General features: G+C 42.2%; 1 long non-coding RNA gene across 1 annotated transcript in view; it reads left to right on the top strand.

Moving 5' to 3' along the window:
* Nucleotides 1-11,211, top strand: part of LOC136573397 (uncharacterized) — a 368,611-nt gene extending 357,400 nt beyond the window's left edge. Inside the window, exon 2 of the long non-coding RNA XR_010785882.1 lies at nucleotides 10,028-11,211. This is a non-coding gene — a long non-coding RNA (uncharacterized lncRNA). The remainder of the gene's footprint in view (nucleotides 1-10,027) is intronic.
* Nucleotides 11,212-24,475: the final 13,264 nt, after the last annotated feature.

Raw genomic sequence — 24,475 nt, 5'->3', positions numbered from 1 at the left:
CCTCCTGATCCTCATCATGCTCCTCCTCCTCCTCAACGCGCTGAGATATAGACATACGCTGCTCATAGAGCCTGGCCAACATGTGGAGCGTAGAGTTCCACCATGTGGACACGTCGCACAGCAGTCAGTGCACTGGCAGATTAAACCGATGTTACAGGGTGCGCAGGGTGGCAGCGTCCGCCTTGGACTTGCGGCAGCGCACCTTTCCAAGCAGGTCTGACAAGCATGGGTAGCTTTTCAGAAAGCGCTGAACCACCAAATTAAAGCCGTGGGCCAGGCATGGCACGTGCGTGAGGCTGCCGAGCTGCAGAGCCGCCACCAGGTTACGGACGTTGTCACACACGACCATGCCCGGTTGGAGGCTCAGCGGTGAAAGCCAGTGGTCGGTCTGCTCTGTCAGACCCTGCAGCAGTTCGTGGGCCGTGTGCCTCTTCTCTCCTAAGCTGAGTAGTTTCAGCACGGCCTGCTGACGCTTGCCCACCGCTGTGCTGCCACGCCGCACGACACCGACTGCTGGCAACGTGCTGCTGCTGACACATCTTGATTGCGAGACAGAGGTTGCGTTGGAGGAGGAGGAGGGTGGTTTAGTGGAGGAAGCATACACTGCCGCAGATACCAGCACCGAGCTGGGGCCTGCAATTCTGGCGGTGGGTAGGACGTGAGCGGTCCCAGGCTCTGACTCGGTCCCAGCCTTCACTAAATTCACCCAATGTGCCGTCAGGGAGATATAGTGGCCCTGCCCGCCTGTGCTTGTCCACGTGTCCGTTGTTAAGTGGACCTTGGCAGTAACCGCGTTGGTGAGGGTGCGTACAATGTTGCGGGAGATGTGGTCATGCAGGGCTGAGACGGGAAAAGTAGTGGCGACTGGGAACCGAGTAGCGCGGGGCCGCCGCCGCCATCATGTTTTTGAAAGCCTCCGTTTCCACAAGCCTATACAGCAGCATCTCCAGGCTGATCAATTAGGCTATGTGAACGTTTAACGCTTGAGCGTGCGGGTGCGTGGCGGCGTACTTGCGCTTGCGCTCAAACAGTTGCGCTAGCGACGGCTGGACGCTGCGCTGAGAGACATTGCTGGATGGGGCCGAGGACAGCGGAGGTGAGGGTGTGGGTGCAGGCCGGGAGACAATAGTGCCTGTGTCCTGAGAGGGGGGTTGGATCTCAGTGGCAGGTTGGGGCACAGGGGGAGAGGCAGTGCAAACCGGAGGCGGTGAGTGGCCTTCGTCCCACCTTGTGGGGTGCTTGGCCATCATATGTCTGCGCATGCTGGTGGTGGTGAGGCTGGTGGTGGTGGCTCCACGGCTGATCTTGGCGCGACAAACCTTGCACACCACAGTTCGTCGGTTGTCTGCACTCTCAGTGAAAAACTGCCACACCTTTCAGCACCTCGGCCTCTGCAGGGTGGCATGGCGCGAGGGGGCGCTTTGGGAAACAGTTGGTGGATTATTCGGTCTGGCCCTGCCTCTACCCCTGGCCACCGCACTGCCTCTTCCAACCTGCCCTGCTGCTGCACTTGCCTCCCCCTTTGAAGACCTGTCCTCAGTAGGCTTAGCAAACCAGGTGGGGTCAGTCACCTCATCGTCCATCTGCTCTTTCTCCGAATCCTCTGTGCGCTCCTCCCTTGGACTTACTGCCCTTACTACTACCTCACTGATAGACAACTGTGTCTCATCGTCATCGTCCTCCTCACCCACTGAAAGCTTTTGAGACAGTTGCCGGAAGTCCCCAGCCTCATCCCCCGGACCCCGGGAATTTTCCAAAGGTTGGGCATCGGTCACGACAAACTCCTCCGGTGGGAGAGGAACCATTGCTGCCCATTCTGGGCAGGGGCCCGAGAATAGTTTCTGGGAGTCTGCCTGCTCCTCAGAATGTGTCATTGTAATGGAGTGAGGAGGCTGGGAGGAATGAGGAGCAGCAGCCAGAGGATTCAGAGTTGCAGCAGTGGACGGCGTAGAAGTCTGGGTGGTCGATAGATTGCTGGATGCACTTTCTGCCATCCACGACAGGACCTGCTCACACTGCTCATTTTCTAATAAAGGTCTACCCCGTGGACCTATTAATTGTGAGATGAATGTGGGGACACCAGAAACGTGCGTCTCTCCTAATCCCGCAGCAGTCGGCTGCGATACACCTGGATCAGGAGCTTGGCCTGTGCCCACTCCCTGACTTGGGGCTCCGCGTCCTCTCCAGCGTCCACGTCCTCTAGGCCTACCCCTACCCCTCAGCATGGTGTATTACGAGTAGAGCAGAAACAGAACGCTGTAATTAAATGTGCCGCTTATTGGCCTGTGGTTGGAGGCTGACTTCGCTTACGGAACGCACAGCAGAGCCAGGAAACAATTTTGCGCACGCCTGTAGTGAGACGTAGGTGCGTATGACTGAGCTAGTGGAATTCACAGGGCAGAAGCAGTCAAGTGGCCAAAGGGCAGTGGTAGGCCTTAAGTATTTTGCTTCAATTTTTTTAAGTGGTGAGCTGAAACACCAGACAGATACTGTATGCAGCGTATATTATGTATACTGTTTCCCTCTGGCGCTATGATGGCAGTGATGTAACGGGCACAGCAGAGCCAGGAAACAATTTTGCGCATGCCTGTAGTGAGACGTAGGTGCGTATGACTGAGCTAGTGGAATTCACAGCGCAGAAGCAGTCAAGTGGCCAAAGGGCAGTGGTAGGCCTTAAGTATTTTGCTTCAATTTTTTTAAATGGTGAGCTGAAACACCAGACAGATACTGTATGCAGCGTATATTATGTATACTGTTTCCCTCTGACGCTATGACGGCGGTGATGTAACGGAGACAGCAGAGCCAGGAAACAATTTTGAGCAAGCCTGCTGTAACGCTCAGCTGCGTATTAATTAGGACTACTACCCCCAGCAGACACGCAGTACACTGAAGACGGTCACAGGCAGCCCAAATATAGTATTTTTCCCCAATTTTTTTGAAAAAGCCCACTGCCTATATAGACAGTATATCTCTTTCACCTTTCCCACTGTCCCTGCCTCAGCAGTACTGCCCCTATACTCTGTACAATGACTGCAGACTGAGGACGCAATAGTCTGCACGCCCGATATACAAAAAAAAAATAATTGTGCAACACTGCTAAAAGCAGCCTCAACAGTACTGCACACGGTCAGATGTGGCCCTAAGAAGAACCGTTGGGGTTCTTCAAGACAAATATAACACCTAACGCTCTCCCTATAGCAGCTAAAGCAAGACAGCACTTTCCCTGATCTATGTCAGAATGCATCTGTGGCGAGCCGCGGGCGGGGCAGATTTTAATACTCGGGTGTCACCTGATCTCCCCAGCCACTCACTGCAGGGGGGTGGTATAGGGCTGGAACGTCACAGGAGGAAGTTGTAATGCCTTCCATGTCTTTCTATTGGCCAGAAAAGCACGCAAATGTCTCAGAGATGAAAGTGAAAGTAACTCGAACTGTGGTGGAAGTCCAGTATTCCTATATTTTGGGCCTTGGCAGTAGACAGTTATCAATTTAACATTCTGTATACATACTTCTATCTTGCTACAAATATAGTTCATGACAGTTGTGCAATAAGTACTTCCTACATATGAAAGTATCTGTTTTTCATAACTCTGCTGACAAAGATGGAATTTAGCCCGTAACCAACATGTATAAATATATTTGACTGTCCAGCTGCATGCACTAATACGGAACTAGGAATCAGACATGGACAACCGCAGAAATTACCCAAGCAATTTTACTGGAAACGTATGCAAATAACATGGGAGGTTTGTGCAATTTATAGTTCATGATGTAACATCCAATCATATCGAAGGAACCCCACGTGGCTCCAAGACAACCCACTCATTTCATCCTGACCCTGATGGCCAATCACAGATGACCGGAGGATGGAAGAATTGCAAGATGCTTATCCAATAATTAAACAATACGTTGTAGGCATGTAATCTTTGGACTGCCCAGATGGGCGGATTTGTTAAACTCTTAAAATAGGCTACACGCCGATCATTAAAGTTAGAATTGAGGAAGCTAGGCATGCTGAACCCCGTGTCAGTGTGAAAAACTTCTTATGCGCATTATCAATTCAGAATTAATATGGAGGGCTGTAAACATTCCAAATTGAGTAAGCCGTAATTCCGCAAAGGAAATCTACGACAGTGGCACCCCAGATGGGACTGTGATCGACAGGTTCCATAGAATTCGGACAGAAGACACGGACATATGCGACCTTGGACTTGGTGGGCCCAAAATATCATCAGAACACGGTGAGATAAATTAATTATCTATACCTGTGTGGCTAAGTTCAGGCTCGCCCATGTGCCGTGCCAGGCCGAATGATTTGGACCCGATCGACAGGTACTTCTTTAAGTCTCGATCACATGATAAGAACCTGTCATAAGATATAAAGGAATGTTTACATGCCTGTCGTTTTGAGAGTACTGGTTGGTTGGCAAGGTCAGTGAATTGCTTTAAGGGAGAGGAAGTCCCCGCGGGGGCCCCCTGCTCGGGTCAGGTTTGGAGATAAAGCCTCAGAGTCAGGGGGGCCTGTCGGGGTAGTTTGACTAGGTGGTCCTGCTCTAGTCAGGTTTGCAGTCTACAGCCTTAGAGACAGGAAACGGTCAAACGTCTGGACAGGCAACGCTGCTCCGTTAGAGTCTGGTAATAGACCTAGGAGGGGGGCCTGCCAGACAGTATCCCGAGGGGCAGTTTAGACCAAACCAGCCGTACTGGTGCTCCGTCTAATTGTCTGTCTACTTGTGTGTGTCCACAAATATTTGTTTATTGTTTAAATGTCCACGAGTAGATCCCTCCGTCTGAGGGTAGATTGATAAACTGTGTAGCGACAGAAATGCTAGAGACTCTAGGGCGGGGCATACTGTGTCCGGCGTCTGAGGAGACTTCTATAATCATGAATTTGGCAGCCATGATTGAAATTGCAAGGCAGCAAACAATGAGCCAAGGTTAATTCTTACACCCTCCAAAAAAGTGTGGAAGGGGTGGAGAGTCAAGTTATCATTGATTAATCAAGCAATCTTTCTGTGTGTCCTACCTATATAAAGTTAGTGTGCTTGTTTGTTGTGTAGAGCTAATCCTGCTGAGTTGTTATATAGGAATAGTTTGTTTGTTGGTCATATAGAATTAGTATCAGTCCTGCTAAACTGTAAGAAGGCAGTGTTAGCAATGAGAATGCATTGGCTGGGTTATAGCCAAGATAATGCACCGTACACAGCGGCGCGCTGTGGGTTTGGACTTTATAGGTTAGGTTGCATTATTGGATCCCTTCTAGTAAAAGACAGACTACTAAACTATATTGCTTTCGAATTGTTAAACGTTAATAATAGCATAGAAGCATAGGCTTGTGCCCGTAAGTGTGTTTGGAGAAAGGAAAAAAAAAGAGCTGCTAACTACATTTAAAAAGAGGAAGTGGAACTCTCAATAGAAGCGGAACAATTATTGTGCTGTTACATTTGTTAGTTATTTAACTAATATTGGATGTTGAAACTACTAGTATATCTTGTTATGGAATCTAATCTTTGTGACAGAAGTTACAACATAATATATGTGATTTATGCATTAGACGTTAGAATTTCTCTAAGTGTCAGAAAAGAGGAAGTGAAGGTGGGCTGCAATGGCGTCTGTATTAATATACAAAGACACCAGCTTAGTGAATAGAGAGAATTGCAGTACGTTACCAATCAGATGGAGATGTCCGGCATCTAAGACTGCATCTGCCCAGTTGCCGGAAGTCTGGGACAACAACTGTCTACTGTTGTAGAAGTAAAAATTAGCCACGTACTCCCGTTATCTCCCTTATAATCCTGTCGCTGGGCTGTCACATGAGTAAGAGACCTAAAAAGAGGAAGTTACTTGCCCTGTAGTCCCAGCACAAGTAACGTATATTCACAGACAATATAAAATAAATAAATAAACTACAGTAGAGAAGCCAAGGAATAGGAAACAAGCAGGTAACGATAAGGCCAGGTATCCACAGGATTGACCCGTAATTTGTAAAATGTAAATTGTGTGGTGCATAAGACTTTATCTTTATTGAGTTGTGATGTGTACCCAAGGACTGCCAAACATTGAATGAGGGAATAAGGAAGTGATTAGCCACACTCAGAGGGGTGGAGCTAGATGATGCAAGAACACGTCTCTTCTCCAGGAGGGGGTAAGAATCATAGATAGCCAGAAGGAAAAGTTTTGTTTTTTTTCTCCTGTCCCAAACTCAGCTTTCCACGGTTCCTGACAAATTATGGGACACCTACAAGACAGGCATAGGGAAATTGAATGTATCGACCATGATAATATATACGAGACCCAGATACACACCCCTGGGTCAAGCAGTATCCCCCTAGAAAAAAAAAAAGGGGGGTGAAGGGTAAGCCACACATGTTAGGTGCTGTGTGCTGATGCTTTGGAAAAAACTGCCAACCGGCCACAATTTCACTGTTAATTTCTCTTGCAGAAGGCTGTAAGGCCTGGAGGCCTCCAAAGACTAACCAAGTTCTGCAGGCCATACCTGTACTTACACCCGTTGCCAAATTCCGCACCTTTCTGGGCCTTGTTTCATACTGCCGCCTATATGACAGTATTGACACAAAAGCACGAAGGACAACCACAGCCATGAGGGTGGATCCAGTGACTTGAGGAGCTCCCTCACCTGCTTTTGCGATGGCAGCAGTACAGGCAATGGTTGACAAATCTTCTAAGTTGGTATTGGACTACCCCCTAGTGGTCCACACGCCAAATGACACCCAGAACATACTCATGCAAGTGCAACCCAAGCACTTAGCTCTGGCCTATTAGATCCGGCTACAATGTGCTCTTTCCATGCCTCCCCCAATATTGCTCTGAGCTTCCCAATGTTGTAATACCTTGAATCCGGCTACTCTTCTTTTAATCAGGTATTCCTGGGGGGAGGGGAGGCATAGGTGATTTGAGTATGGCGGATCAGCTATTTTTTTAAATAGCATTATTGTAGTAATGTACACACTGTTAATGATGCATATTTTTGAGTTTTCTTTTGTAGATGGTATCAGGGTGAGGATTGATGATTCCGAACCAGATATGCAGAGGTCACACAACAAGATGTCCTAAACGCAGAAGCTCTGCCTCCGCATGTCTCAGGGCAAGAAGCGGAACCGGAGGCCCTCACTGGGGCGTGTGGAGTGGTAGAAGGTAAGTCGGCAACTTTTTACACTGACTCCTGGAATGCATTTGGCATAGCTCATGATTATGGCCCAATATGGAAGGCCAGACAGCTTGTTATCTCAGTAGGACAGCCAATTAAGAATGGTGCAGCGGTGCAGAGTCTCATGGAAACCCTACTACTACTACCTGGCAATGGAGAATCCACACCGATTTCTACAACGGAGAAGCGAGAGATGACTCCCTCGCCGACAACACAGCAAAGGCAGCGGCCCTCAAGCCGTGGAAGAAAGAAGAATAGATACTGACAGCATGAGTCAGTGATAAGACTTTGGACTTTGATAAAACCTTTGGACTTTGATAAAACCTTTGGACTTTGATAAAAACTTTGAACTTTGATAAAAACTTTGGACTTTGACATGTCAAGGACTTTACAGTTACAAGTCAACGAGGAAAGAAAGCAGATGGGCTAAAATACGGGAGCGACAGCACAGGACGGCGTATGGCGAACAATCAACAGAACTTGCCTACAGAGGTCCCTGTTCCCCATGATGGCCCAGCTGGTATACAGAATCAAAAGCAGCGATGACAGCGACACTGAACAAGAATGGGTGACACCTGGGTTCTCTGTAGCTGCTGCATCATTTGTCCAGTTAGCATGATCTTTGCCATATGCGAGTCCGGACAGAAGTAAGGTGGCCATATAACACTTGCCTTGACCACTCTACCCATTTCAGAGATTGCCAATTTGACCACATTCAGCTCACACCTGTTGGGGAGTATGAACATGTGCTTGTTGTTGCTCGAGTCTTTTTCAGGTTGGAGGCCCACCCGGATACTAAGGTAAATGAGCAGATAACCACACAGAAATTCATGAATGAGGTAATCTGCAGATATGGGGTACCAGAAGTAATTGAGTCGAACAAAGGTACACACTTCACAGGTGAAATAATGCAACACATCATGTCTGTTTTGGGGTATATTCCAGGCTTTTCACACACCCTACCATCCACGGAGTAGGGGGAAAGTAGATACGAAAGGCAATAGAGAAAATGGGTAAATTTTGAATTGAGTGTCTTTCATTACTTTTTCTTTTTCTTAGGAGGATACATGCCACAGAAGCTGAATTTGGGGAATGATTTTCTTGTTAATTTTGTCATAGGCCTCTCCAAAGGAATTGTTAGTAATGCATTCTGCAGTCTCTGCTTTCCCCAGGTCCTACAGATGAGTGTCACAATCTGAAACCAGGTGACAGGGTCTATGTGGAAAAGTTTAAGAGAGAAACCCTGTTTGAATGTCCCTACCAGATGTTGTTCACCACCCCAACTGCAGTCAAGCTCAAAGGAAAACCCACTTGGATCCACACTTCGCACTGAAAAAACTAATGATCCTTACATGCTATAATGTGGTACAATTCCTCTAACACACACCTTTGACTACTGTACACTAGCTCCCTGTTTCAGAACAAATTAATACAATCAAATGTGCAATATGTAGACTACACTGAGGGTGAGAATCTAACACTGCATCGTGCTAAGAGAGACGTTGACGCTCCAGGTGGTAACTTTGATCCACATGTACACATAGATGTAATAGGAGTGCCAAGGGGGGAGCGAGATTAATTTAATTCTAGAGATCAGGTTAAAGCAGGTTTTGATTCCTCATTTGCGTTTGTCACTGTTAATAATAATGTAGATTGGATGAATTATATCTCTTACAATCAGCAGAGGTTTGTAAACTACACCAGAGATGCTTTGCAAGGGTTAGCTAACCAGTTAGGGCCCACTGCATCCATGGCGTTCCAATAGAATGGCCGTGGATATGATTTCCGCAGAAAGAGGTGGGGTATGTAATTTCCTGTACGTGTATTCTCCCTTTAATGTGACCAATGTTTCCCTTGTTTGAAAAGATGAAGAGCCAGTTCCGATAATGCCAACCAGGTACGTTACCAGAAGAATGGAGAAATGTACCAGTACTGCGCCTGCCTCAGTCTCATAAGATGGACTGTCAGTGGACTTCCCATTTGCCTAGGGAAAGTGCAGAAGACCTTAGGTTCCGGCGAGGGCACACCCTGTGGGGTGTTAACTTGTACAGATAGAGGGTATGGATGCCCGGAAATGAGCCCAGGGAATCCATGGCCTCCCTCTGAGGTGAGGTAGGGATCCCCCCCCCCCTAGGAGTAGGGACTTACGGGCAGTGGGGAAACCCTGATGCAAGGGTGAGGCGACCTGGACGTGTTCACCGTTAGGACTATCTCCAGGAGAGACAATGGTGTGGGTGAAGATTAGGGAGTCCCACGCCGTGCGTACCTGTGCACACTACTAGTATGTACTTCTAGTACAACACATTAGAGTGAGAAGAGAGGCTCCTGGTGATAGTTTTGATCTACACGTATACATTGACATCATAGGATAGCCAAGGGGGGTACCTGACAAGTTTTAAAAATTAGAAACCAAGTTAAAACTAGATTCGAGTCCATTTTCCCGATCATTAGGGTAAATAAATGTTGACTGGATTAATTATGTTTATTATAATTAACAGCGGGTTATAAATTATACTAGAGACGTCTTATAGGAACTAGTCGACCAATAGAACCTACCTCGACTACGACTTTTCAAAATAGAATGGCACTAGGTACGACTTTAGCCAAAAAAGGGAGTGTCTGTAAGATGATAGGGGAGACTTGTACCTACATTCCAGACAAAACGTGACCCACAGGTAAAAACGCAGTTGCCATTAAGAAGCTGACCGCACTAACTAAAAAGAGCTAACCTTAGTCTGTTTTCCTCAGTTAGGTACCTAACAGGAGAAGGGAAAAATATAGAAAAATAAGCTTTGAAACATTGTGTATTTAGAACACTGTGATAGGTTTTCGCTAAGATTTTGCTTTATTTTATCTGCAGTGCACTCTGCTTATGTCCACGCAACATGCCGGTGTTACAACGCCCCTGGTCCTGTTACCTTGCCGCCTCTGGAAAAGGGAAGTGGGAATAATCAGCTTGTAGCTCTTTCCTTCGAGACTAATATATATGATAATACACTTACTAATAAGACAGGGGTTCAGTCATGTTGATCAGTCATTAGATAGTCCTGACTTTGCACTCTTGTTGATGAATCGAGGTAACGTCAAGAAGGCGGGGTTCTATACAAGTTATGCAGAGTTTACCTGAAATGGTGAAAGTCGCACCTCTCCTAACCTGATTATATTTGTCACCTTTATAGTCATTCTAATTTCTGTTTGTCGTTGCATACAGTGTATTCCGACCCTGATGACTGCCTGGTCCACCTGTCCCACTACGACGTCCAACAAAAAGCCCACTGTCAGCGCAACCGTCGTCATCATGGATCCAGAATGTGATGATGTCAAACCATCCTATACCCCCATGGCAGTAGTAGGCCCAGTCGTCTACAAAACAATGCAAGTCTAGGGTCAGCGGTGGGGGATTGGGGTGGGACGGAGCAGGGCGAGTTTAGTGAAACAGATAGTTTCAAGGGGGGTCTGTGGTGGAAGTCCAGTATTCCTATATTTTGGGCCTTGGCAGTAGACAGTTATCAATTTAACATTCTGTATACATACTTCTATCTTGCTACAAATATAGTTCATGACAGTTGTGCAATAAGTACTTCCTACATATGAAAGTATCTGTTTTTCATAACTCTGCTGACAAAGATGGAATTTAGCCCGTAACCAACATGTATAAATATATTTGACTGTCCAGCTGCATGCACTAATACGGAACTAGGAATCAGACATGGACAACCGCAGAAATTACCCAAGCAATTTTACTGGAAACGTATGCAAATAACATGGGAGGTTTGTGCAATTTATAGTTCATGATGTAACATCCAATCATATCGAAGGAACCCCACGTGGCTCCAAGACAACCCACTCATTTCATCCTGACCCTGATGGCCAATCACAGATGACCGGAGGATGGAAGAATTGCAAGATGCTTATCCAATAATTAAACAATACGTTGTAGGCATGTAATCTTTGGACTGCCCAGATGGGCGGATTTGTTAAACTCTTAAAATAGGCTACACGCCGATCATTAAAGTTAGAATTGAGGAAGCTAGGCATGCTGAACCCCGTGTCAGTGTGAAAAACTTCTTATGCGCATTATCAATTCAGAATTAATATGGAGGGCTGTAAACATTCCAAATTGAGTAAGCCGTAATTCCGCAAAGGAAATCTACGACAGAACATCGAGTAACGAGCATCTCGAACACCCTAATACTCGAACGAGTATCAAGCTCGGACGAGTACGCTCGCTCATCTCTAGACTTAAACCACTACAAGAGTCTAACCAGATGCAATTGTGCTGAGTCACAGTTTACTGATGCCCACCATACTGTATGCCACTATGGATCCTCGAAGAGCCATCATCTCCTGCATGGAATACTTCTAGTTAGTGGCTATTGAGACATTGTCCTCTTGTGGTTGCATCGTGTGAATAGTATATTTTGCGCCTCTCCACTTCAGTTCAGGCTTTTGTAGGTCATCTTAATGGCTGACCAATACTTTTTGTGGGCTGGAAGTGGTCACCATATAGCAAACCACCCAAAAACTTTCAGAAGAAAACTACATAACCCATAGTTTATTTTGCACAGAAATAAATGACAGCATGTCTTCTTTACTATTGAGTTACATCACAACTTAAGTGATAATCAGGAACACATTTAATTCACCAAACGTTAATCTAACAAAACATAACATTTGCCTATAGCAATCATTGAATAAATGTTTGCACACAACTAGTCTTGAGAGAAACGAACCACTGGAACCCTGTTTTAGGTCGAACTTTGTTAAAAGTTCAGTTCAGCATGAACCGTAGCCAAGCTTTTAGCAAAGTTCGACCTGAAAGATTGTTGTACTGGTTCAGTTTGCTCAGCTATAGTTTTGTACACTGATGTATAACATTGTCTAAGAGCCATAAAAGACCTGTATAACATTCTCAGTGCATACAGGGCTTTTATGGGGCTTTTCACACGGGTGGACTATTTCCACTGGGACACGGCAGAATTAGCGGCTAAGGAATTCCAGAAAAAAAATCCACAGCTCTAACTGTGTATTTTGGTGTGGAATTTAACATGACTTGTAATGGAGAATGCAGGAAATTTCACTTGTATGAAAGGTCCCTATGGCTTTTAGACAGTCTTATACACCAGTTCAAGAGTTTTGGTGAATTTCCGGTTTGGTTCAACCTAATTCGGATTGAACTGAACTTTTTGCAAACGTTCAACAAACAAGCCGAACCAGACTTTTGAAAAATTAGGTCACCACTAATCATAACAGGCAGTAGAATATGAGAGGCTGGCAGGAGATACTGCATAAAATGGGATGTGCATCACTTTAACTCAAAAGCATAGGTCTGAGGGAAATTTTCAGTGCACACAACACATACATAGACACCAGGGGAACACAGGCATATCGTACAAAAGAGACAAGGGGGTACATAACAGGCATGGAGGACACAAATATAGAGAAGAGAGCGTTTCTCTTCTTACAAGCATATTTCATAAAGAAGAACATAGGAACTCTGGATAAGACATGTCTGGGGACTGATGATGGGGAGCAGGGTGGTCAGTGTAGCCTTGTCATGTACTGCACCTTATTAGACACCTGGTTCATGTACATCTTCTTGCCTTTATTTTTCAGAAATGTGTTATTCCTTTAAAATACTGTACACATAAGAGGCATTTCATTTATGAATTAATAATTCAGAATATCATTATAGCACACTGTAGATATACAGCTTGAAAAAGACCTAACTGAAAGGTTGAAATGTAGCATCATCTGTATGACTATTCATTAATGGAGGAATACAAGTTTTGAATTTTTTACTGCAACTACATGCTGCTACGGGCTCTTCTTTCTTCTGCTGTAGATATACAGCAATGGGGGATTTCTCATATTATACTTCGTTTTCTCTTATTGGCAGACCTGCATTCCACATGCAGAATCCTGCAGTGGAATCCGTTCCTGACCGGGACTGGCGGCCCTGCGTACCTGTCATTCTCTGGCTTCTCTGTACTGCGGATGGTCCGCACGGCTCGCTGACGTACATGTGCAGTACCGATTTGTGCAGTCCCGCGTCGTCTAGCATGATGTGGAATTCACAACCTTTCCACAATGTGACTTGCGGAAGGGCTGTGGATCGGACAGCTTCCATTGACTTCAATGGAAACCGTCCATGCCAAATCTGTGCAAAAATGAAGCATGCTGCGATTTTTCATCCGCGAGCGGAAACCACAATTGGTTTCCGCTCATGTGCATGAAGAATCACTTTTCCATAGCATGCTATGGAGGGTATTTGCTGCGGAACCATGAGTCGAATGCCTGCCTTGTATTCTGCAGTATAAATCTACCCATGTGCATGAGGCCTTACTATCCAAACATATATGTACATCTTTTCCTAAAATACATGGATTTGCTCACAAAAAAGTATGCATTTTGGATATATATGTCAGTGAATATATCAACCCAGGTTTACACATATTTGCACATCTTATAAAGCATGTCTGACTTGTTTCATTATAAAACTAGTTAGTGTGTTTGCCAAGTGTTTATAGATCCAAAACTTTCCTCTATTGTGGATGAAGTCCAGATTTATGTGGTCCAAAAATACAAATGGAAGATTGGTTTAAATAAAAGACTATGGTGGCCTTGTATTTGTTCCAGGTACTGTATTTAATGAGTGCGCAGTTTATAAGGTCGGCACATCTGAGGCCTTCTCAACGAAAAAAATATAATAATATACAGACAATTCGCTGGTTTATGGTTAGTTTTTCACTGATTACTTAAGTCTAATTCCCAGAGTAATTATAAAGAAAATTGCCCACTGTAGCTCTGCTCAAGGTTATATCTGGCAGCTGTTGAGCTAAATTAAGTCATATACTTTTTGTTTCTCCATTTTTTTATTCTTACATTTTGTATGCATCGTGGAGACTGTAAATGTGGGAATGGTACGTTTCCAGATGTGGTTATTTTCACATAAAACAGCAGACATGCACAGTGATGACATTCTGGATGTTTTAGCATTTCAGTACGTAGATGCATATTTTATTATAAAAAGTTATTTTAAAACAAGGTCAGGTTACAAGTGTGTGTAAAGAATGATGCTTGCCTTTGAAAGCTTTTATTACATAGTCAAATATATATGTGCCTATTGGCTTAAAATCACAAAAAAGGAAAGTACAAAGTGAAAATTCGAAATTCTGATCGAGCTCTTTTAGAAGATGCCAGAATCAAAACACGCCATTGACTCTTTACGCCATACGTAGCTGAAGAAAACAGCTGCCAGACTATTGTTTACTTAGCGATGATTAACTAATATGAAAAAATTACACTAACATATTAAAAAAGTCAAGAAGTAGATCTTGGCTTCACATTAATGCACAGGTGTATTGTATAGTAAAGCAAATACATGCAATGCCCTAGTTGGAAGACTAGATTTTAATAGTTTTCTTCGGGATTTAAAGAATGTACAATGTTAAATTTGCAATAAAGAATCTAATATTTTGTTAGAAGTACAGTTCACATTCTAAAGATAGGCTTACTAGAATGGAATGTTAAAAGAAAAGACTTTGGAATCGTCTTGTGGGCCTGGGACCATAAAGATTAAGACTTGAACTGAACATTCCCTTTTTGTTTACATTTTATAGACTACTTTGATTATGTCAAGTAGGTTAAAGCCTAAAATACACATGGATATAAGGCTAGTAGTTGTACTTTTCCCACAGAAGAAACTACTGAAAGTTTTTCAAGAGGTTGTTTCAGGCTGGGGAAGGTGAAGACTAATTGAAGGCGAACCACTGGACTGGTTTCAATTGCACTTGCAGTACAGTATGTTGCACTCTTAGGACTTAAACACATGGACATGTTTCTTTCCCGTTATGTGGCCGTGATAATCACAGCGGCATAACGAGACAAACCAAACCCATTGATTTCAATGGTTTCATTTTCACTATCAGGATTCTTGCCCATTAATTGTATGGGTGAGGAAAGTTAGGACTTCCTCTAACTTTCCCACACATAGTTAATACTACATGCAGGAAAGATAGGGAAGGACCTATCTTCCTGATATTTTTTTCAAACTACTGTGCTATGACACAGAGTTTGAATGTCCAGAGTAAAACATATAGATTGCATCAATAGCATAAATATTCCATCCCACCTTGGGTTAGGCCACTGTATGAAATTTCCAGTTAAGGATCCTCAAACCTTTGACTCCATAGAAAGTCCAACAGGAAAGATAGACTGGCAGCCTATCAGGATGCAATAGGCTTGAGCTTAAAGAAGGCTGCAAGGCCAAAACGTTGCTTCCTATTGTGGTGATGGGAAAATAAACTACAAATCCTATTGCATCCTGATATCCTGCCGGTCTATCTTTCTACAGAGTTTGAATGTCTGGAGGAAGGAAAACTCATTCATGAGCACCTACGCTCTATAGCGATGAGCATAGTTGCGCATATAACCATCTGAAACTGCCTTTACTATGTATTTGATACTGCAGGAGGCAAAATGCTGATACAAATGCATGTCTTATGGCAGTCTATGCAGATAAACTATGATCTCATTGGTTACTATGGGCAACATCTCCATTTTTTCTGTATTTCTGAAGTAGAGGTTGTTGCAAATATTTGATATTTCAAACAATTTTTGTAACTTATTTATTATATAAAAAACCTAAAGGGCTCCAATTATGTACTGAATAATAAAGTTTTTCATTGCTTTCGATCTATATTTCCCCTTCATTTTTCTGCAATTCGTATAAATGATCCATACGTCACCGAATTTATAATGAAGTCTAACACAGAATTGATATTTCACTTCACTACAGTAAATTCGATAAATGTTCTGGTGATTACTTTTTATGCATGTATATACAGTATGTTGTTCTGCTAATGAATACATGTAGTTTTTATATGAAAATATATTGATTTAGTGTAACAATTAGTCCAGTTCTCCAAGACTTTGCCCATCTAATAAAATGCAATACAAGAAAATATGAAAGCAATTAAAGGCTCATAAAATACATGTGCATTTCCAGCAACCCCGTGAGAAATTAAACACATTGGGAAACATATTGCTTTATGAGTCTGGAAATCCATTTAATATTATTAGTAATATACTTCACATGCTCTTTACTAGGCCTTCAATAAAAATATCATATATTTAACACACCACAATGTATTTAAGCCATAATAGTAAGAATAAGGAAGTGCAAGCTTCAATTTAAAAAAAAAAACCCTGAATTTTTCTTATTTTATCTTATTTATATGACAAACATTGAAATATGTGTAGTAAGTGTTGCATACCAAACACTCTAGAGGAGTGAGCACCACATTCAACTGTATCCACCTACTATGGAGTACTATTAATATTGGGTACCTTTTGGTGCATTTACATTTGGATTCACTGTGCGAGCAGTATATTTTGTGCACGTTTGATATGATAAAATGTATCTAGAAGTATAATGAAGATGTACATTTACAAAAATGATGTACAGGAATGGAAAATAAAGGTTAGACATGCCATCTCTGGCTACACAGCATTTAACATAGATCTACAGCTGTCTAGATAAAAAATTATGATTTTGTCACAATAAACTTTATAATTAACTAACACTGGTAAGGTTATAAAAAAAAAAGACTTATTTCACATTTATATTTCACATTTATATTTCCTTTTACAAACATGAAAGCCCACTGATATCAAATGCTGCAAGCTATATTTTAATGGGTAAAATTTAGACACAATGATTATCGCTCAAAAGCCATCTTTTGAGTGATAATTGTTGTGTCTAAACGTGCCCACCTTTCATTTTTCTGGCTAACAACGGTTTTCAGCTCTGCTTAAAAACCATTGTTTGGCAGAACAGCTGATAAGCAGGACTGCATGCTGTGTTCTACCCAGGGAGAGCTGATTACAGCTGATAACATTGTACCATCTGTTTTCAGCTGTCAGCCCCACCTGCAGAACAGCTGATAAGCAGGACCGCATGCCATGTCTGCAGTCCATGGTGCTGAATTCTCCACGGGGAGCTAGAGATTACATTGTTTTCTCTTAGCATCCCGTGGCTGAACAATGGAGCTATTTAGAGAGCTTAGACTTCTTGCTGAGTTCCACAACAGCTCACAGAAGGTCATTTGCATGCAAATGACGCTGATAAAGTACTAATGGCAATTGGTGCCTTTTAGTACTTTATGCAAAATGATTGCTGATCTTTCAATCTTTTAAAAGCTTATCTCTGTGTGTAAATGGGCCTTAATGCAACATGGTTGTCCATGATTCTGCTAATTTTGTCAATCAATAATCCTGGATACTTTTTGTGATGAAAATGCCAAATCACACAACATCTTCTCAACTACCACTAAAGTCAAGCCTGTCTACTATATTTCCAAATCATATCTTTAATGGGAAACATCCAAGAGATGTTGAAAGGAAATGGATGTTATTGTATTCTTTGTATATAATAACAAACCTAATATATTTTCCGTGAAGGACGCAAACAAGAAATTTTAGTAAACCATTAGAAAATATCGTCATTTTGTGTATTTCACTATTGTTTGTGTATTTTTAAACATACATACAGCAAAAACTCTCTTTTGTCATTTATAGTTACTGTAACTATCTATGAAAATGTTAGGGTTACTGCATTTATAATTGTTTTTTTCTATAATATGAGTCAAAGGCACCTTAATCAATACACTACAAACTACACGTGCTATAATTAAGAACTTTGCTTCAAAACACATAATTCGAGAGGTATAGATTTTATTCCCTTGTGCTTGCAACAAAGCTGCAACCATTTTTTTAATGTGAAGCATCTAAAATGAAAATGGAAGCAACTTTGCAATCAGATTCAAGACACTATGAAACTTTTAATGAAGACAATGTTACTTTATCTTTTTATTTTAGATACATTCGATAAATAGAATTTTTGTTAAGGTGGACATAGCCTTTAAGAACACAAAGATGATAGTTTCTCTTTTTGGAAAGCAAATGCAGAATAGAAGTAATCTGGTTTTGTGAAATAATTTGATGGGTAACGCAGAGTGACAGCGTGTCACAACACTGAGTATGTAAATATTATGATGTGGGGTAGATTACGTGTTACTTTGATAAATCAGACTTTTACCAATGCAGCAATTCCAAATACATTTTTTGTTTTATTATTTATATTCTTTTATTATTAATGTGGCAAAGGGTTTTTTAAAAACTTTTAATACTTTTTTTTAATAATTAGTAAAACTTTTTGAACCCTTATTGTTACATTTTTTTTTAGTCCCCATAGAAGACAAGAACTTGCAATGGTAAGAAACAGCAAGCACCCGCATTGTATGGAGCAGGATCGATCCGCAATCAACCCCTCCCCCCCCCCATACATACCCAAACCTGCAGGATGTAACTGTACACCCTCTGGCGTTTAGGGGTTAAATGACCCAGCATTCATGAGCCAGGTAAAATATGGACCAATATGGTCAGAAAACAGACTAGGCAGTAATAATTGACCCAAAGTTGGGGCTTTCTTTGCTATGAGCATTGCACATTATAGATGCGAAAATAGGATCAATATGCAAAATAGATGCATGTTTATTAACTATCTGACACATTTCTTGAAATTCATACTGAATGAAGTGGAAAATGCTACCACAGAATGGCTGGATTTATTTACAGTTAGAAGTGTATGTAAGAAATCAGATTGATTCCTATTGTTTACAATGGATTTGGCTCTGTTTAACATCCTAATGGAAATTTGCGTTCTTTTAAGCGATAAATAGTTTTATCAATCTCACTATGTAATTGATTAGTGATAGAACAGATAATGTTTATGCAAAACAACTCCCCCTCTGGAAAATTCTTGAGAATGTGAGTGGTGTGACATGATGAAGCAAGCAACACTATGTTGCCAGCAGTTTTTTTTTCAGTTTGTCAGAATATTTACCTGTTGATGATCAAGGTCAGCGGTCAACTGTAAATTTAGATAAGAAATAAAGAATGAATGGAAAGAAAAAGAAAATTTTAACCCTAAAGGGTTATTATTCAGATACAGTTCTAGCAGTGGATGGCTGTCACATCCGCAGACTCAATACTTAGCAAGTAATCTACGTAGTGGCCATACCAGGCAAGAACTGCATTATATTTGTCATTAAAGTATTGTTCCAACCAAGACATAAACATTCTGGCAATGGAGGGGGAGAATTTTGCTCCCATACTGGCCCAGTACATTGAAGAAAAAATGTGCCATTGAAACCAAAAAATTGAGAGAGAATAGATAAGAAGAAATTTCAAATCACTGGTATAGTTGCTATATACCTCCAAAAGCCATCTCAATGCCTGTTTAGCCAAATAATGCGGAATAACCATTAAAGATGAGCGAGCATACTCGCTAACTGCAATTGCTCGAGCGAGCATTGCCATCAGCGAGTACCTGCCTGCTCGAGAGACAAGGTTCGGTTGCCGGCGTGGGGGAGCCGTGAGTTGCGGCAGTCAGCAGGGGGGAGCCGGGGGGAGAGAGGGAGAGAGAGATCTCCCCTCCGTTCCTCTCTACTCTCCCCCGCAGCTCCCTGCCCGCCGCCGGCACCCAAACCTTGTCTCTCGAGCGGCAGGTACTCGCTAAGGGCAATGCTCGCTCGAGCAATTGCCCTTAGCGAGTATGCTCGCTCATCACTGATAACTATGTACAGAGAGTTCACATAAGTTGTTATCTGCATATAACTGAAAGTTTTTTGCAAAAGATCAGCATATAAGGTGCAGAAGAAGAGAAAATAATCCTTACGTCATCCTTGAAGTAGTTTTATTGGTTCCACAGAAAAGACAAGCAATGTTTCAACTGCAGTCTGCGGTTTTCTTCAAGCTCGCAGACTGCTTCTTTTGCACCTTCCATGCCACTCTTTTGTAAAATCTTTTGGTCTAAATACAGTGGGTGTGGAAGTACCTGTCCATATATTGAGCGTGTATTTTATCTTAGTTTGCTTCCCCGTATGGGTTTATGGATGTGCTGCTGACACCTACTTTTTTGGACTGGTCTGCATATAACTGGTCTGGGAGGAAAATACTTTAATTGTCCTGCAAGATCTTTAGAGTCTTGATTGTAACCAGGAATACTGGAGACACAAGGTTGTAAAAGGCCGACCACCCATGTACACAGGTTCTCATTGAGAGAACCAATGCCTGAATGCCTGCAACTATTGGACAAAAGAGAGGAAGGAAAACAGGTTTGTGGATTTTAGGTAGTGAATGGAAAATTGACATAATAGAATGTTGTATTTTAATGCCATCTACCTGTTTGGGTGTGAGAACATCCAGACTACAAATCTAATCTGCCAATTTAAAAAGCATTTTTGAAATTGAAAAGTCAGGTCAGACTGCAGTTCGCAACTGGACGTGTCAGATAGCATATTCAGATTTTGCTGTTTGTAGAGGCAAGAATCAATAATTACCCTCTTTGTCAATTTTGCGTAGCATACGAGAGTCAAACTGTTGCCAGAATGCCTGGATAACATTTTAAAATGGAGATAATTATAATCATGTTCAACTGATTCCTGAAACTGATCAGGAGGTAAAGGTGAAGTCCACCGATGCAAGCACTAAGTCATGACTGACTCCTAGCGTGACGTCACAACGTGACGTTTTCTTGGCAGACTGTATTTGCTATTGCCTTCCCCAGTCATCTTTTTTGTGGTACCCCACTTGATGCATTCTTCCACTTGGATGTGTAGCCATTTATGACCACTTTTTGAGTAAGATCACACAGCCATTTGTGAATCCACCTAACATTTGCCTTGTCAATCCCATATTTGGCCATTTTTTCAATAAGTATGGTATGAGATACTTTGTCAAATGCTTTACTAAAGACTTGAATTCATTTAAGTTTGCTAAGTGTTCCCTCACCATCTCTCTGATTACAGATAGCCTGCATTCTTTTATTCCCTGAATAACACAGGGAAGATCAGTTGATGTTCCATCTACTTTCTGAAAGAAAACGGATAAATAGGAATTTAAAAGTTCGGCCTTCTCAACATCATTCTTAACCAATTAACCATTTTTATCTTGTAAGCATCCAATAGCATCATTGACTTTTATTTTGCTTAACCCTCTTTGCATTTGATAAAAATATTTTTCTTTCTTTTTAACAAGTGTGCAAGTTCTGTGTTCATCCATCCTGGTCTCTTTAAATGCTTCCCATTCTTCCTTCTTTTATGGATTATATTAACGATTGTGCTTTGAGAATCTCATTTCACAATATTTCCCAACCTTCTTGGACATTTCTGTCTTTAAGAACATCCAGCCATTGGATTCTTCCTACCCTCTTTCTGAGTTCATTTAAATCTGCCATTCTAAAATCTAACCTTGAGGTCTGAGTTTTCTCAGGTCTTCCTCCCCTTTATATCCAAAAATTCAAGGATAGCATGATCGCTGCCTCCTAAGGTCACAGCCACTCTTACTTTCTCAACCACTCCCTCCCTTTTGGTAAGAATAAGGTCCAAAATAGCAGATCCCCTTGTTTTCTCTTCTACCTTTTGGAAGATAAAGTTGTCAGCAAGAGCAGATAAGAATTTGTTGGATCCATTACTTCTACCTGAGAGAGATTCCCAACAAATGTCTGGATAGTAAAATCTCCCACAATCACTATGTCGTGCTTTTTTGAGAGCTTGGCCATCTTATGTAGAAAGAGTTCATCAATATCTTCTGCTTGTCCAGGCAGCCTATAGTAAATGGTGTCCTTTCTGTTGTTCTCTCCTTGTATTTTTACCTAAACAGTTTCTACAGAACTACCATGCTCTGAAGCTTGGATCTCTGTGGAGATGAATGTTTTCCTAATATACCATGTAATACCTCCTCGCCTTTTGTTAGATCTGTTTCTTATAAATAAGTTGTACCCTTCAAGCCTTGTATTCCAATCATGTGTATCATTCCACCAAGTTTCTGTGATGCCTATGACATCATATTTCTCTTTCTGTGTTAGCAGCTCCAATTCTCCTTGTTTGTTTCCCATGCTCTGCATTTGTGTAAAAACATTTTAGTTTGTGATAGGTGTCTCTTGCTTCTCTACTTTCAGGGTGGCTTCACAAGAGCGTGTCTTTGTGCGTGAATACGCATGCACAAAAACACGCTTGTATTTGCAACATTGCATTCTCTATGGTGCATGCACATAGCCATGCTTTACAGGCATGTTCCTGCAAAGATAGGACATGCATGAACCATTCAGAATTCACGCATTGTTTTCAATGGAGCTGCGGCTGCTGCCGGTGGCTCCATTGAAAACAATGCTCTGCCGCCACTCCTGCATTCTTTTTCAGGGAAGGGCTTTACATAAAAGTCCTTCCCTGAAAAAGAAAGATTTTAGTGTAAAAAAAAATAAAAATATATATATATACTTACCTGTCTGCCGCCTCCGTGACCCCCATCATTCATTCGGGGAGAGCTACCTGTGATTGGCTAAGCACCTCAGCCAATCACATTCAGCTCTTTCAGCAGACGGGGATTTTAAATCCCCGCCTGCTGATAGATCAGCACCACAGTTCAGGGGACAGCAGGAGAAGATGCGTCCGTGCCCCGACACCTGAAGCAACCTGAGTATCTGTGGTAGAGAATTGAAGAATTTCTCTGCTGTGGCAGATGCAGCAGCAGAGAATTCTTTTAACTAATGGGGGTGAAGGAAACATCTGCCGCATGCGGCAGATGTGTTCTTCATCTCCGCGGGGGTCAGGGCAGTGGTGGACAGATAAGTATATATATATATATATATATATATATATATATTTTTTTTTTATTTTTTTTTTTACACTAAAATCTTTCTTTTTCAGGGAAGGGCTTATATGTAAAGCCCTTCCCTGAAAAAGAATGCAGGGGTGACGGCAGAGCATTGTTTTCAGTGTAGATGCCGGCAGCAGCCGCGGCTCTATGAACAACTAGCATGCAGCTTTGTTCATGAGTGTTTTTGCTCGTACCTAGGTGCGCACGTGTGAACCCACCCTCATTCTGAATTTTTTGAGCAGGCTACCTCAACTAAGCAGGGATTGAACCCGCAACCTTCAAGTCGTGAGTGAGAGCTTAGGACTGCCCTAACACTCTGCGCCACATGAATCTTAAAAAAGGTAAAGTCCCCTGGTGCAAGCACCGAGTCATGACTGACTCCTAGGGTGACATCACATTGTGATGTTTTCTTGGCAAACTGTTTTTGTTAGGGGGATTTGCCACTGCCTTCCCAAGTCATCTTTTACCCCCAGGAAGAGGAGCCAAACCTTATTGAATGGAATAAAAAGCGCTATTGGGAACACAAAATGCTTGAGATTTGGAAGTCACCTGGGTAAACTCTCAAACTGCAAATGATGAAGATCTGACAATGCAGAGATATCCTGAAAAGAGAACATGTCCGGCATGGCAGCTACCTTCCTGTTATTTGAATGAGTCTTCTGTGCCTTGGTATAGCAAAATGGTTAACATCAGGTAAAGTTTTATGTCCAAATGACAAGTTAGAGCAAATGACAATCCACAACACAATAAAGAAATTTGTTGAGAAGTCAAAATTGAGGCTGACAAATTGACAACCTGATTTATCTATTGATATATCTGGGATATCGCCAATCCGAGTCTGTGATTACTCCCTGCCCTACATTCTTTGAAAACTTAGGTCTAACAGCCACAACATTTGTCAGCATTGAGGAATCCTGAGGCATCAGAGCCATCCAAAGGAGATATCTCAGATGCAGTATTATGTGTCACTGGCAATTCATTCTATATTAAACGATATATGAATGATAACACTCTTTATGAAGTGCATTTGATCAATTGTATCTCATGTCAACTTCAGTATGCTGGCTGCACGACTTGTAGTTTAAATCACCTGTCAAATGTCATATCTCTGATATACCAAGTGAAGCATCCAGGAATCCTTTCGCAGTTTCTGTGTTTTTTCAACATACGAGCTGGCAATTTTTCATCTACGGTTGCTCCAGGCATTGAATGGATCAGTCCTCCTATTAGGGGAGGTGACCACCATCAAAAAATACTTAGAAGAGAAACATACTGGATTTAAATAAGAAATCTGACCTTATTTTGTATTACTAAGGCCAGTTTCACACAGCCGAGAGTCTCACGGGAGATTTGTGCATTGTGAGATGTACAAACTTTGAACAAATATGAGCCTCATTCTTTAGAATGTATTCATACACATGTGTGATGTTTTCCTACATTGCACCGCACTGTGATACTGAAAAAAATTGCAGCATGTCCTATTTTTGAGCATGCCCCTGTATCCCATCGCCCATTCCTTTCAAAGGGGCTAATACAGCATTGTACCGTGTGCTTGGTTCACGTAAGTGTGATGCAAGGTTTCCCA

The sequence above is a fragment of the Eleutherodactylus coqui genome, chromosome 7, assembly GCF_035609145.1.
Source record: "Eleutherodactylus coqui strain aEleCoq1 chromosome 7, aEleCoq1.hap1, whole genome shotgun sequence".
Taxonomy (NCBI): Eukaryota; Metazoa; Chordata; class Amphibia; order Anura; family Eleutherodactylidae; genus Eleutherodactylus; species Eleutherodactylus coqui.
This window is presented reverse-complemented; position numbering and strand designations above follow the sequence as displayed.